Source organism: Macaca nemestrina, chromosome 1 (assembly GCF_043159975.1).
Source record: "Macaca nemestrina isolate mMacNem1 chromosome 1, mMacNem.hap1, whole genome shotgun sequence".
Taxonomy (NCBI): Eukaryota; Metazoa; Chordata; class Mammalia; order Primates; family Cercopithecidae; genus Macaca; species Macaca nemestrina.
In genome coordinates this window covers 198,837,881-198,854,268 of record NC_092125.1, presented here as the reverse complement: position 1 = coordinate 198,854,268, position 16,388 = coordinate 198,837,881, and the positions used below count along the sequence as shown (strand labels likewise).

General features: G+C 43.0%; 1 protein-coding gene and 1 long non-coding RNA gene across 4 annotated transcripts in view; one reads left to right on the top strand and one right to left on the bottom strand.

Annotated features, from left to right (window-relative positions):
• LOC139363280 (uncharacterized) overlaps positions 1-16,388 on the bottom strand; it is a 31,560-nt gene that overhangs the window by 12,394 nt on the left and 2,778 nt on the right. The gene's annotated exons all lie outside the window — the stretch shown is intronic.
• LOC105494694 (zinc finger MYM-type containing 1) overlaps positions 16,213-16,388 on the top strand; it is a 42,789-nt gene continuing 42,613 nt past the window's right edge. The window contains exon 1 of one of the 3 annotated variants that reach the window (XM_071096219.1): positions 16,213-16,291. The gene's annotated coding sequence lies outside the window, so the exon portion shown is untranslated. The remainder of the gene's footprint in view (positions 16,292-16,388) is intronic. The other 2 variants (XM_071096220.1, XM_071096230.1) reach the window with 2 other exon arrangements.

Below are 16,388 nucleotides of genomic sequence, written 5' to 3'. Positions count from 1 at the left end.
ACCAGCCTGACCAACATGGAGAAACCCCATCTCTACTAAAAATACAAAATTAGCTGGTTTTGGTGGTGCATGCGTGTAATCTCAGCTACTTGGGAGGCTGAGGCAGGAGAATCACTTGAACCCAGGAGGTGAAGGTTGCAGAGAGCCGAGATCGCACCATAGCACTCCAGCCTCGGCAACAAGAGCGAAACTCCATCTCAAATAAATAAATAAAGTAAAATATACATTTTGGGGCAGACTCAGGTATGGAAGAAAGAACGTATTTCTTCCTTTTCTCATATTAAAATTAAATTAGAATCTGAGACCTTGTGCTGGTATACTGGCAGAAAATTTAATCTCAGTTGTTATTGGCATTCCTAAGAAGACTACCACTAGGGTTATGTACAGGTCCCACAGTGAGTCTCACCACCAAAGCATCCCAGAGGCTCTGTAGCCATTGGCTCAATAGTCTAGCCTCTAGCCTGGTTACGTCAAAGATGGCCATTGCTCCAGCCTACATGTTATTATCAGGATCAGTGGCCTGGGGCATGAGCATCTTCATCAAGAACAGGACTCTGTGTGCTCAGGGTTCAGCCCTCTCCCCACCATGCTGTTAAAGAACATGGCACAGGTACCCTCAAATCACACAACCTATAGAACTTCACCCTCCTCCTACCGTTCTGAAATATTTTCTCCCTTAGTTTTCTCAAAAATACTTGCCTATCTCCTAGGCCAACACACACATGCAAACACACACAGACACACACACACACACACACACACACACACACACACACTCCCTCCCTCCTTGGATACTTTCATAATGTTTTCAGTCAGCTAAAATTTTTGCAAAATTTAGGACCAGCTCTTGACTTCCAACAGCTTCTGCTTTTGGTCCTACCAAAACCCTTAAGACAAGGATGCAAGGGAGGAATGGTACACAGCAAACAACAAAAAATAATATTTCAAAACTTATGGCCAGGCACAGTGGCTCACACCTGTAACTCCAACACTTTGGCAGACCGAGGCAAGAGGATCACTTGAGGTCAGGAGTTCAAGACCAGCATGGCCAACATGGTTGAAACCCTATCTCTACTAAAAATACAAACATTAGGCTGGGCTTGGTGGCTCACACCTGTAATCCCAGCACTTTGGGAGGCCAAGGTGGGCGGATCACCTAAGGTCAGGAGTTTGAGACCAGCCTGGCCAACATGGTGAAACCCCATCTCTACTAAAAATACAAAAATTAGCTGGGTATGGCACGTGCCTGTAATCCCAGCTACTCAGGAGGCTGAGGTAGGAGAATCGCTTGAACCCGGGAGGAGGAAGTTGCTGTGACCCGAGATCACGCCACTGCATTCTAGCCTGGGAGACAGATCGAGACTCCATCCCTGCCGGCTCCCAGAAAAAAAATACAGAAATCAGCCAAGTGTGGTGGTACTTGCCTGTAATCCCAGCTTCTCAGGAGGCTGATGCAGGAGAATCAATCACTTGAACCCAGGAGGCGGAGGTTGTAGTGAGCCAAGATCATGCCACTGCACTCCAGCCTGGGAGACAGAGCAAGACTCCATCTCAAAACAACAACAACAACAAAACCGAAAACATACCCTGCCCCATGAACAAGCAGCTTATATCCAATGGAAGTCCTCACCTGGAACCAGGTTTCTATCTTTTTTATAGCATTTGTTCCCTCTCGCTCCTATCATCAGAGGCACGGATGTATACTCACTACTCTAGTTCTCCTGTTTCGTGTAAAGGCGTTACACAAAAGTGCTAGGGCTTATCTCTCATTGATATTTTTTACTTGCAAGAACTATTCATTTATTGGAAACAGGCGCCTACATGTCTTATAGGGTCAACTGCTTTATCTTGCTTAGTGAAACAAACTCTATTAATTTACAAACTAAAGCATACTTGCTATCAGGAATCACTCATGAATATATATATATATACACACACACACACACACACATATAGTCATGCGTGGCTTAACGATGGGAATATGTTCTGAGAAATGTGTTGTTAGGTGATTTTGTTATTGCACGAACATCATAGAGGGTACCTACACAAACTTAGATGGTATAGCCTACTACACACCTAGGCTATACAGTATAGACTATTCCTCCTGGGCTACAAACCTATTACAGCATGTTATTGTAATGAATACTATAGACAATTATAACAAAATGGTAAGTTTTTGTGTATCTAAACATATCTAAACATGGAAAAGTTACAGTGAAAAATACAATGTTATAATCCTATGGGACCACGATTGTGTATGTAGTCTGTCCTTGATAAAAACGTCCTTATGCAGCATGTGACTGTTAGGATGACTGGCTGCAAATGACAGAAAGCCTCCCGAGTAGCTGGGACTACAGGCGCCCGCCACCTCGCCCGGCTAGTTTTTTGTATTTTTAGTAGAGATGGGGTTTCACCGTGTTAACCAGAATGGTCTCAATCTCCTGACCTCATGATCCTCCCACCTCGGCCTCCCAAAGTGCTGGGATTACAGGCGTGAGCCACCGCGCCCAGCTCTAAAACTTCTAAACACACTGACCATGGATTAAAGAAGACTCAAGTAAAATTAGAATATTTTAATTGAACAAAAAAATATAATTTATCGAAATTTGTGGGATACAACTAAAGCAGTACAGTTGACCCTTCAACAACATGAGTTTCAACTGCATGGGTCCACTTTTATACGTAAGTTTTCTTCCCCCTGCCACCCTTGAGATAGCTAGACCATTGTCTTCCCTTTCTCCTCCTCCTCAGCCTACTCTGCCTGAAGATGAGGAGGATGAAGACATTTATGACTGGTTCATTCCCAGCTTTCGGCACCAAAAAAAAAAAAAAAGACTTTTATGACTCATTTACACATAATAAATAATAATCATATTTTCCCTTCCTTTTGATTTTTTTAATACCATATTCTTTTCTCTAGCTTACTTTATTGTAAGAATATAGTACATAATACATATACAAAATATAGTTAATTGAAGGCTTCTGGTCAACAGTAGGCTATTAGTAATTAGGTTTTGGGGGATTCAAAAGTTACACATGGATTTTCAACTGTGCAGGGTGGTTGGCCAAGAGTCAACCACCTGTATTTCCTGTATTTAAAGGGAAATTTATGGCATTAAGTCGTTAGAAAAGAAGAATGATCTCAAATAAATAATCTAAGCTTCCATCTTAAGAAATTAGAAAAAGAAAAGGAAAATAAACCCAAAGCAAACAGAAGGAAGGAAATAAAGAGCAGAAATCAATGAAATTAAAATAGGGAAAACTGATAAAACCAAAACTTGGCTCTTTGGAAAGATCATAAGATGGATAAACCTCTAGCAAGACTGAGAAAGAAAAATTAGAGTAGCCACAACTAATTAATATCAGGAATGAAAGAGGGGATGTTGCTACAGGGCACACAAACATTAAAAGGACAAAAATACCACAAACGACTCTACCCATAAAAATTCAATAATTTAGGTGAAATGGGCCAAGAGCTCAGAAAACAAAAACTAGCAAAACCCATCCAAGATAAACCAGATAAACTGTTCTATACAAATTAAATACATTGATTTCATAGCTAAAAATTTTCTAAAATATAAATTTCCAGGCCCAGATAATTTCACTGGTAAACCTTACCAAACATTTAATGAAAAAAATAACATTTAAATCTTCAAAGTAGCCTCTAGTAGAAGAAAAAGAAACAGTTCTCATCTCATTCTATGTAGCCAGAATTATCCTGATTCTGAAGCAAGACAAAGACAGATAAGAAACCACAAGCCGGCCAGGCGCAGTGGCTCATGCCTGTAATCCCAGCATTTTGGGAGGCTGAGGTGGTTAGGTTGCCTGAGCTCAGGAGTTTGAGACCAGCCTGGGCAGCATGGTGAAACTCTGTCTCTACTACAAATACAAAAAAAAAAAAATAGCCTCGCATGGTGGTGGGCACTTGTAATCCCAGCTAATCGGGAGGCTGAGGCAGAGACTTGCTTGAACCCGGGAGGCAGAGGTTGCAGTGAGCCGAGATCGCACCACTGCACTCCAGCCTGAGCCACAGAGCGAGACTCTGTTTCAAAGAAAAAAAAAAAGAAACTACAAGCCAATATCTGTCATCAATATAGACACAAAAATCCTCAACAAATAATCTTAGTAAATCTTTAAAATATTATTAAATATAATACATAAAAAGAATAACACACCATGACTAAGTCACCATGACTAATTGGGGTTTACTCCAGGAAGTCTGGTTTTATATAATTTTATATAACATAATATAATTTTATATAATTTATATAATTCTATATTATATATATTTATATATAAATGTATGTGTTATGTATATATAAATGTGCATTTTTTTTTAATTTTTTTTAAAGAGAGAGGATCTCACTCTGTCACCTGTACTGGAGTAAAGTGGTGCAACCATAGCTAGCTCACTGCATCTTTGAACGCCTGAGCTCAAGCCATCCTCCATGTCGGCCTCAGGATTATAGGTGTGAGCCACCTCACCTAGCCTGGTTCAATATTTGAAAATCAATCAGATTGATTGTTATTACTCACATATTAATCATCTAAAGATTGTTACTAATCACATATTAATAATCTAAAGATGAACCACATGATCATATCCATTTCCGCAGTTGATGTTCTGCACTGGATACCTTTCTAGGTATCTGACAAAATTCAGCGTCCATAATTTTAAAAAAGAAAAATAACTCTCAGAATAGTAGGATAAAGAGGAACTTCCTCAGCCTGATAACAGGGATCTACAAAAACCTATAGTTAACATGATGCCTAGTGGCAAAAAGCTGAATGCTTTTCCCCTAACGTCAATAAACCGGGATTGTCTACTCTCACCACTCCAATTCTACATTGTACTGCAAGTCCTAACCAATATAAAAGGCATACAGATTGGAAAGAAAGAAATACAACTTTCTTTCTTTCTTTCTTTCTTTTTTTTGAGATGGAGTCTCGCTCTGTTGCCCAGGCTGGAGTGCAGGGCACAATCTCAGCTCACTGCAACCTCCGCCTCCCGGGTTCAAGCAATTCTCCTGCCTCAGCCTCCCGAGTAGCTGGGATTACAGGCGCCTGCCACCATGCCTGGCTAATTTTTGTATTTTTAGTAGAGACGGGGTATCACCATGTTGGCCAGACTGGTCTCAAACTCCTGACCTCATGATCTGCCTGCCTCAGCCTCCCAAAGCGCTGGGATTACAGGTGTGAGCCACCGCGCCCGGCCACTTTTCTTTTCTTTTCTTTTTTCAAATCAAGCAGCCTCCTGAGCCATAATAGGTGCAGAGAGACTCTCATGTGACATGATTTTATATGCACATAATCCCAAGGAATCTATAAAAAACCTCCTACAACTAATAAATGTGCTTAGTAAGGTTGCAAGGTTAACATACAAAAATCAATTGTATTTTTATATACTGGCAACAAACAATTCGAAAATAATTTTTTTTTTTTTTTTTTTTTGAGACGGAGTCTCTCTCTTGTTGCCCAGGCTGGAGTGCAGTGGCCTGATTTCAGCTCACTGCAACCTCCACCTCCTGGGTTCAAGCAATTCTCCTGCCTCAGCCTCCCAAGTAGCTGGGATTACAGGCATACGTCATCACACCCGGCTAATTTTTGCATTTTTAGTAGAGATGGGATTTCACCATGTTGGCCAGGCTGGTCTCGAACTCCTGATCTCAGGTGCTCCCCCGGCCTGGGCGTCCCAAAGTGCTGGGATTACAGGTATTAGCCACTGCGCCTGGCCAAAAATAAAAATTTTTAAATGGCATTTACAATAGCTCAAAATATGAAATAATTAGATACAAATCTAATAAAATATGTTCTGTGGCTGAAAAGAATAATGAAAGAAATTAAAAGAAGATTTAAATAAATGATGAGCTATAGGTGTTCATGATTGAAAGACTTAATGTACTAAAGACACTGATTCTTCCCAAATTAATCTATAAATTTCACACAATCAAAATCTCAGCAAAGGTAGTAATTGCACCTATTGAACCCGCAGTTCCAACTACTGAGGAAGGTAAAGTAGGAGGATCACTAGAGCCCAGGAGTTCAAGGCCAGCCCAGGCAACACGGCAAGACCCTATCTCAAAAAGAAAATCTCAGCAGAATGTTTTTGTAAATGTAGACAAGCTGATTCTAAAATGTTATGGAAAATCAAGGGAACTAAAATAGTCAAAACAATTTTGAAAAAGATCGAAATATTTAAATATTTTTATTTACTTATTTAATTGTTTTGAGATAGGGTCTCACTCTGTCACCCAGGCTGGAGTGCAGTGGTGCAGTCTTGGCTCACTGCAACCTCTGCCTCCTGGGTTCAAGCAATTCTCTTGCCTCAGCCTCCTGAGTAGCTGGGATTACAGGCACGCACCACCATGCCTGGCTAATTTTTGTATTTTTAGTAGAGATGGGGTTTTACTATGTTAACCAGGCTGGTCTTGAACTCCTGACCTCAAGTAATCTGTTCACCTTGGCCTCTCAAAATGCTAGGATTACAGGCATGAGCCACCACACTCGGCCTAAATCTTTTTATTTAAATAAAAATAAAACTCAAGGTCTCCTTCTGTTGCCCAGGCTGGAGTGCAGTGGTGTGATCACAGCTCACTGCAACCTCTAACTTCTGTGCTCAAGCAATCCTTCTGCTGCAGCCTCCCAAGTAGCTGGGGCTACAGGCATGCACCACCATATCTGGCTAATTTTTTTTTTTTTTAATTTTGTAGAGGGGACTTGGGGGGAAGGTTGGGAGTAGGGGTGAGGGATAAAAGACCACAAATAGGGTTGCAGTGTATACTGCTCAGGTGATGGGTTCACCAAAATCTCACAAATCACCACTAAAGAACTTACTCATGGCCAGGTATGGTGGCTCATGCCTGTGGTCCTGGCACTTTGGGAGGCAGAGGTGGGTGGATCACCTGAAGTCAGGCATTCGAGAGCAGCCTGGCCAATATGGTGAAACCCCATTTCTACTAGGGATGCAGAAATTAGCCAGGCGTGGTGATGTGCGCCTGTGGTCCTGGCTTCTTGGGAGGCTAGGGCGGGAGAGTCGCTTGGACCCAGAAGGTGGAGGTTGTGGTGAGCTGAGGTCGCACCATTGCACTCCAGCCTGGGCAAGAAGAGGAAAGCTCTGTCCAAAAAGAAAACCACCTTATTCATGTAACCAAACACCACCTGTATCTATGGAAAAATTTTTTTAAAAAAATTTAAAATTGTAGAGACAGGTTCTCACTATTTTGCTCAGACTGGTCTTGAACTCATGGTCTCAAGTGATCCTCCCTCCTTGGCCTCCCAAAGTGTGGGGATTACAGGCGTGAGCCACAGAACTCAGCCTAAAATTTTTAAGACTTACTGTATAACTACTGTAATCAAGAAATTGTGGCCGGGTACAGTGGCTCATGCCAGTAATCCCAGCACTTTGGTAGGCCAAGGCGGGCAGATCACAAGGTCAGGAGATCGAGACCATCCTGGCTAACATGGTGAAACCCTGTTTCTACTAAAAATACAAAAAATTAGCTGGGCATGGTGGCGGGCGCCTGTAGTCCCAGCTACTTGGGAAGCTGAGGCAGGAGAATGGTGTGAACCCAGAAAGCGAAGCCTGCAGCGAGCCGAGATGGCGCCACTGCACTCCAGCCTGGGCGACAGAGTGAAACTCCGTCTAAAAAAAAGAGAAAGAAATTGTGTTGGCTGTGTGCGGTGGCTCATGCTTGTAATGCCAGGACTTTGAGAGACCAAGATGGGAGGATCATTTAAGGCCAGGAGTTCAAGAGCAGCCTGGCAAACATGGCAAAACTCCATCTCTACTAAAAATACAAAAATTATCTGGGTGTGGTGTCAGGCGCCTGTAGTCCCAGCTACTCAGGAGGCTGAGACACAAGAATTGCTTGAACCAGGGAGGCAGAGGTCGCAGTGAGCCGAGATCACACCATTGCACTCCAGCCTGGGAGGGGCAGGGAAGTGCAGGGAAGGGAAGGGCGTGGTCCCTAACTAGGGCTCCATCCCTGGGCCTGTGCCTGCGGACCTAGGTGAAGACAAGCATTTCTGTTTTTCTGCCCAAATGTTGCATTTCCCAAGACCATCCTGGCCCACCACGCCTCCATCCTGTGCCTATGAAAACCCCAAGACCCTAGCAGGCAGGTACACAAGTGGTTGGACATCAGAGGATCACATCAGCAGAACACACATGTGGCTGGACGTCGAGAGGAGCACAACAGTTGAAGAGCTTGCCGACAGACACCAGCAGACCATCGACCACGGAACTACTCAGAGTTTGGCTGCCAGGGCGGTTGGAGGAGAGCGCGGGCTGAGGGGAAAAGCACCTTCCCATTCCATCTGCCTTCTGGCTCCCCCATCTGCTGAGAGCTGCTTACACTCAATAAAATCTTGCACTCATTCTCCAAGCCTACGTGTCCTCGGATTCTTCTAGTACGCCAAGGCAAGAAACCCCAGGACACAGAAAGCCCTCTGTCTTTGTGATAAGGCAGGAGATCTAATTGAGCAAACACAAGCCCCCTGTGGACGACTAAAGTAAAAGAGGACACAGTAACACATGCCCACTGGGGCCGCAGGAGCGGTAAACACTTACCCTGGACACTGCCATAGGGGAGAGCCCCATAACCAACCCATCTGCTTGCTCCCCCTAGGGGTTTGAGCAGCAGGGCACTGAAGAAGCGAGCCACTCTCCCATTGCATGCCTTGTGAGGGGGAAAAGGGAATTTTTCCCATTTCAATATATATGTTGTGTGTGTGTGTATATATATGTATGGTACAATTATATGTGATTATATGCATGGTATACACGTAATTGTATATGTATATGTATGATGTACATATAATTGTATATGTATATATGTATGCATACATATATACATATAATTATACCATATATATACATATAATTATGCCCATAGATATGTACAATTACTTCTATGTACATATAAGTATACATACATATGGTATACTTATATGTATGGTATATTACTTATATGTATGGTATACATACAAGTACATACATATAAATAATATACCATATGTATAAGTCATTGTATATAATTATATATACATATAATTATACCCCATATATATAACATACATATATATGTTTTATAATGATCAAATAAGGGTATTGAGTGTGCCCACAACCCCATGCATTATCATTTATTTGTGGTGAGAACATTCAAAAGCCTCTCTTCTAGCTATTTTGTAATATACAATACCATACTATTAACCTTTGTTGCAATAGAACACCAGAATTTATTCTGCCTGTCTAATTGTAACTTTGTACCTGTTGACCAACTTATCCCATCTTCCCGCCTTCCTCCCCTCCCCAGTCTCTGGTAACTCTACTCTCTGCTTCTACGATATCAACTTTTTTTTTTTTAATCCCACATAGGAGTGAGATTATGCAGTATTTGTCTTTCTGTGTCTGGCTTATTTCACTGAACATGATGGCCTCCGGGTCCATCCATGTTGTTGCAAATGACAAGATTTCATTCTTTTTTATGGCTGAATAATATTCCATTGTGTACATATACCACATTTTCTTCATTTATTCATTGTGGGACTCCTGGATTGATTCCATATCTTGGCTATTGTAAATAGTGGCTGCAATAAACATGAGAGTGCAGATATCTCCCTGATGTACTGATTTCATTTCCTTTAGCTATGTACCCAGTAGTGGGATTGCTGGATCATGTGGCAGTCCTTTTTTTCTTTCTTTTGTTTTTCTTTTTCTTTTCTTTTTTTTTTTTTTTTTCCCGAGATGGAGTCTTGCTCTGTCGCCCATGCTGGAGTGCAGTGGCATGATCTTGGCTCACTGCAACCTCTGCCTCCTAGGTTCCAGCGATTCTCCTACCTCAGCCTCCCAAGTAGCTGGGACTACAGGCACGCCTGCCTAATTTTAGAGATGGGTTTTTTAGTAGACACAGAGTTTCACCATGTAGGCCAGGCTGATCTCGAACTCCTGACCTCAGGTGGTCTGCCTGCCTCGGCCTCCCAAAGTGCTGGATTACAGGCATGAGCCACAGCACCTGGCCTGGAAGTTCTATTTTTAATATTTTGAGGAACTGCTATCCATTTTTCTATAGTGGCTGTACTAGTTTACAGTTTCACCATGGTGTGTAAGTGTTCCCTTTTCTCCATATCCTCATTGACACTAATATTAGGCTGTGGGTTTGTGATATATGATGATGTTAGTGGTAGGTTTGTCATATATGGCATTTATTGTGTTGAGTTACATACCTTCTATGCCTAATTTGTTGAGGTTTTTTTTTTTTTTTTTTTTTAATCATGAAGGGATGTTGAACTTTGTCAAATACTTTTTCTGCATGTATTAAAATAATGGGTTTTTGGTTTTTGGGTTTTTTGAGACGGAGTCTCACTGTTGCCCAGGTTGGAGTGCAGTGGCACGATCTTGGCTCACTGCAAACTCCACGTCTTAGGTTCAAGCAATTCTCGTGCTTCAGCCTCCCAAGTAGCTGAGATTACAGGTGTACACCACCACACCCAGCAAATTTTTAAATATTTTTAGTAGAGATGGGGTTTCACCATGTTGGCCAGGCTGGTCTCAAACTCCTGACCTCAGATGATCTGCCCACCTCAGCCTCCCAAAGTGCTAGGAATACATGTGTGAGCCACCAAGCCCAACCTTTTTTTTTTTTTGTTAATGTGATATATCATATTGATGTGCATATATTGAACCATCCTTGCATCCCTAGGATGAATCCCACTTGTTCATGGTGAACTATATTATTGATGTGCTTTTGAATTTAGTTTGCTAGTATTTTTTTTTTTTTTTTTTTTTTTTTTTTTTTTTTTTGGAGTCAGGGTCGGGTCTTACTCTGTCACCAAGACTGGAGTGGAATGGTGCAATCATGGCTTACCACAGCTTTGACCTCCCAGGCTCAAGTGATCCTCCCACCTTAGCCTCCTGAGTTGTTGGGACTGCAGGTGCATCTTCTCAAATTTTTTGTAGAGACAAAGTCTTATTATGTTGCCCAGGCTGATCTCTAACTCCTGGCCCCAGCAATCCTCCCACCTCAGCCTCCCAAAGTGGTGGAATTATAGTCATGAGCCACTGCACCCAGCCTTCCAGTTTGCTAGTATCTTCTTGAGAATTTTGCATCTATGTTCATCAGGGATATTGAACTGTAGTTTTGTTGTTGTTGTTGTTGTTGTTTTGTCTTTGTATGGTTTGGCATCAAGGTAAAGGTGGCATCTTAAAATTAGTTTGGAAGTATTCCTTTCTTTTCAATTTTCAGGAATAGTTTGAGAATAATTGACATTAGTTCTTCTTTAAATGTTTGGTAGAATTCAGCAGTGAAGACTGGGTGCAGTGGCTCATGCCTGTAATCCCAGAACTTTGGGAGGCTGAGGCGGGCAGATCATCTGAGGTCAGGAGTTCAAACCAGCCTGACCAACATGGTGATACCCTGTCTCTACTAAAAATATCAAATAAGCCAGGCATGGTGGTGCATGCCTGTAATCCCAGCTACTTGGGAGGCTGAGGAAGGAGAATTGCTTGAACCCAGGAGGTGGAGGTTGCAGTGAGCCAAGATTATGCCATTGCACTCCAGCCTGGGCAACAAGAGATAAACTCCATCTCAAAAAATAAAACAAAATAAAAAAAGAATTCAGCAGTGAAGCCATTGGGTCCTGCATGTATTTATGTTTTGGAGTCTTTTGATGGCAGACTTTTTATTACAGTTTCAATTTCTTCACTCATTATTGCTCTGTTCAGATTTTCTACTTCTTCATCATATAATCTTGGCAGGTTGTATTTGTTCAGGAATTCAATCTTCTAAAGTTTGTTGGCATATAGTTAGTTGTTCATGATAGTCTCTTATGGTCCTTTGTATTCCTGTGATATCAGTTGCAGTGTCTTCTTTTTCATCTGTCATTTTATTTATTTGAGTCTTTTCTCTTTTTTGCTTGGTTAGTCTAGCTGAAAGTTTGTTAATTTTTTTTTTTCAAAAAACCAACTCTTCATTTTATTGATCTTTTGAATTTTTTTTAGTCTCTATGTTTTTATTTCTGCTCTGAGCTTTATTATTTCCTCCCTTCTATCAATTTTAGGTTTCATTTTTTCTTGTTTTTCTAGTTTCTTGAGGTGCATGGTTAGGTAGTTAATTAGAAATATTTCTTCTTGGTCAGGCATGGTGGCTCACACCTGTAATCCCAGCTCTTTGGGAGGCCAAGGAGGGTAGATCTCTTGAAGCCAGGAGTTCAAGACCAGCCTGGTCAATACAGTGAAACCCCATCTCTACTAAAAATACAAAAAAGGCTGGGAACAGTGGCTCATGCCTATAACCCCAGCACTATGGGAGGCCAAGGCGGGTGGATCACTTGAGGTCAGGAGTTCCAGACCAGCCTGGCCAATATAGTGAAACCCCATCTCTACTAAAAATAAAAAATTAGCCCAGCATTGTGGCGGGCGCCTATAGTCCCAGCTACTTGGGAGGCTGAGGCAGGAGAATTGCTTGAAGCCAGTACCCAGAACCCCATAGCCCAGCTACTCAGGAGGCTGGCAGGGGATCACGCCATTGCACTCCAGCGTGGGCGACAGGGAGCTAAGGCATGAGAATTGCTGGAGCCTTGGAGGTGAAGGTTGCTGAGATCGCATCACTGCACTCCAGCCTCGGTAACAGAGCAACAGAGGAAGGAAGGGAGGAAGGGAGGAAGGGAGGAAGGGAGGAAGGGAGGAAGGGAGGAAAGGAGGAAAGGAGGGAGGGAGGGAGGGAGGGAGGCAGGCATAACCCCACATATAAAGGAACAGTTAAAAGTCATCCCCCATCAATGCTCTATTTGCCAGAAAGCTTCACCCCACTGCAACACTAGACCTCCTTCTTTCCCAACCCATCAAGCCAGGGGACACCTCCCAGGACAGGACTGGCAAATTGATTTTACCCATATGCCCCCAGTAAAACAAGGTTTGATTTCTGGCTGGATGCGGTGGCTCACACCTGTAATCCCAGCACTTTGGGAGGCCGTGGCGGGTGGATCACCTGAGGTTGGGAGTTCGAGGCCAGCCTGACCAACATGGAGAAACCCCATCTCTACTAAAAATACAAAATTAGCTGGGCATGGTGGCACATGCCTGTAATCCCAACTACTCAGGAGGCTGAGGCAGGAGAATCGCTTGAACCAGGGAGGTGAAGGTTATGGTGAGCCAAGACTGCGCCATTGCATTCCAGCCTGGCAACAAGAGCGAAACTCCATCACAAAAAGAAAAAGAAAGAAAACAAATGAATCAGCCAGGCACGGTGGCTCACACCTGTAATCACAGCACACTGGGAGGCCGAGGCAGGCAGATCACTTGAGGTCAGGAGTTCAAGACCGGCCTGGCCAACATGGCGGAAACCCCATCTCTACTAAAAATACAAAACTAGCTGGGCGTGGTGGCACACACCTGTAGTGCCAGCTACTTGGGAGGCTGAGGCAGGAGATTTGCTTGAACCCAGGAAGCAGAGGTTGCAGTGAGCCACCAAGATCATGCCATTGCACTCCAGCCAGGGCGACAAGAGCAAAACTCCATCTCAAAATAAAAAAACAAAAGAAAAAGAATGAATCAAGCTTCCTATCTCCCAGAGCTCTCCTCCTATTCCTTAGGACTTAATCTTTCAGCCAGTATAAACTATTGAGACTTCAGGGCAAGAAAGACACATGTAACTTGTGACTTACATCTACTGCTTGAAATATTGAGACAAATTTTCAGATCTATCTGTGGGGGTGGTTGGAATATCACATCTCAGAATTATCACACATCCTTTCAATTTTTGGTGATATCATGAATCCTATCATTTTTTTCAACTCCCAAGGAAGTTAGTAGTGATGATGAAACCACCTTTGCAAAATTATGACTGAGACCATGAAAGAGATCTAACCTAAAGGACTCCATCTTGCTTCTAACCTTTAAAGTGTCCTTGTTCTTTCCTGGGCATAGGCTGAACTAACTTTGGGAGGAATTTAGTTTATAGTTTAAAACAAAGACAATAATAGCCCTTTCCCAAAACAAACCTCCTTCTTGCCTGGGGACTAGACTGCCTTTTTAGGACTAACAAATTAGCCACAAGATTAGAAATTATGGTTTAGGAGTCTGGAGGCCAAGATTCTGACCCTCCCTAAACTGCTCCTAAGATCAGTGCTTGAGATATTTTGCAGACCCTGCACTTGATGGATCAGCTGGTACTACCCAGATCGATAAACAGGCTCATCTGATCTTGTGGCCCCCATCAGGGAACTAACTCAGCGCAAGAGGACAGCTTCAATTTCCCATTATTTCATCTGCTATCTAGCCAATCAGCACTCCTGGCTCACTGGCTTCCCCCCACCCACCAACTGTTCTTAAAAACTCTTGATCCCCAAATGTTCCAGGAGACTGATTTGAATAATAATAAAACTCCAGTCTCCCGCACAGCTGACTCTACGTGAATTACTCTTTATTGCAATTCCCGTCTTGATAAATGGATTCTGTTCAAGTAGCAGGCAAGGTGAGCCCACTGGGCAGTTACAATGACATCACTTGCCTTTGGATGCCCACTGAACCAGGACTGATTTCTGGGTTCCAATCTAATCCCAGTCACTGAGTTGCTGTGTAACTTGGGGCAAATTACCTTTATCCTCTTGCCTTCAGCTTTTCCTTTGGTAAGAAGGGAGTATTAGGGGAGAGATCATTTCAGTAAGGTCCCTTCTAATCCTTTTTTTTTTTTTTTTTTTTTTTTTTTTGAGACGGAGTCTCGCTCTGTCGCCCAGGCTGGAGTGCAGTGGCGCGATCTCGGCTCACTGCAAGCTCCGCCTCCTGGGTTTACGCCATTCTCCTGCCTCAGCCTCCTGAGTAGCTGGGACTACAGGCGCCCGCCACCGCGCCCGGCTAATTTTTTGTATTTTTAGTAGAGACGGGGTTTCACCGTGGTCTCGATCTCCTGACCTTGTGATCCACCCGCCTCGGCCTCCCAAAGTGCTGGGATTACAGGCGTGAGCCACCGCGCCCGGCCGGTCCCTTCTAATCCTAACAGTCTAAATAGATTATTATGAATATTAGAAGGTAATAATAAATGTTGAAGAAATTAACTTCAGTTACTTGTATAATATTTCAAATTATCAAAGGGTTTATATTAGATTTGAGGCTAACTCCAAAGGATGTTTAAGGACCATAGCAGCAAGGATCAGGAGGCCCTTTTGGTCTGGACCTCACCTTCACAAGGGCCTCAAATTTAGATTTTTGAGAATATCTCCTTTAAAAGTAATTGTCAAATATGATTATAATAAGTTCATCATTCAACTTTATATAAATATATTTTAGAATCCTCTTATGCCTTTAGGAATGGCACAGTTGATCCTATATTTTTTTAGATGTTGAAAGTATTGTTAAAAACATTTAAAATATACCATTATTTTTGACATGCAGTTTAAGGTTATTTTAATTTTTTTTTTTTTTTTTTTTTTTTTTTTTTTTTTGAGGCAGAGTCTCTGTCGCTCAGGCTGAAGTGCAATGGTGGGATCTCGGCTCACTGCAACCTCTGCCTCCTGGCTTCAAGCGATTCTCCTGCCTCAGACTCCCAAGTAGCTGGGATTATAGGCGCGCACCACCATGCCCTGCAAATTTCTGTATTTTTAATAGAGACAGGGTTTCACCATATTGGTCAGGATGGTCTTGAACTCCTTAACTCAAGCAGTCCACCCGCCTGGGCCTCCCAAAGTTCTGGAATTATAGGCGTGACCCACCACGCCCAGCCTGGGGTCATTTTAATTTTAATGTACTAATGAAAGAAGTCTGAACTCCCTACCTCTGAGGATAATTTCCTTTTACTGGAAATTTACTCTGCACCTGGCACTTCACTAACATTGCCCTTTTTTCAGTCCAGCTTCTGCAGAAGCCTGCCGAATCTTTACAAAACTACGATGCAGCCACTACAATTATCCCCATTTCAAGGACGAAGAAATTGAGATTTATAGAAGTTGTCAAATCGCTTACTAGCACACAGCTAATAAGTGGTAAAGCCATCTCTCAAATACAGGAAATCTAACTGCCTTGCCTGAGCTCTGAGTCAAGGGTCCCACTTTGGCTGCCAGCCAGGGACAACTTCAAGGGTAAAATCCTATGCAGGCCGTAAGGACTCTTCCCCTCCCTCTCTCCCACGTTTTCAATCCCAAGGTCGCCCTTCCCAACGCAGGGAGTTGGGACCACCCTGGGCCAGCTGCCCTGCGCATGCTCAGCCGCAGAGCACGACGGGAGAGGGGCGGGGCCGGCGGGGCCGTTTCGCTTCGAGATTGAGAAGCTTTGCGCGGCGGGCGTCTCTGAGAGAAATTAGTAAGCCTCCTCATGCGGCTCTGGTTTCGGTCTTTACTCCTGCGCCTTACTCGAAAGGGGCAGGGTTTCTCCTGTCGGTCGGAGGGAGGATGAGGCG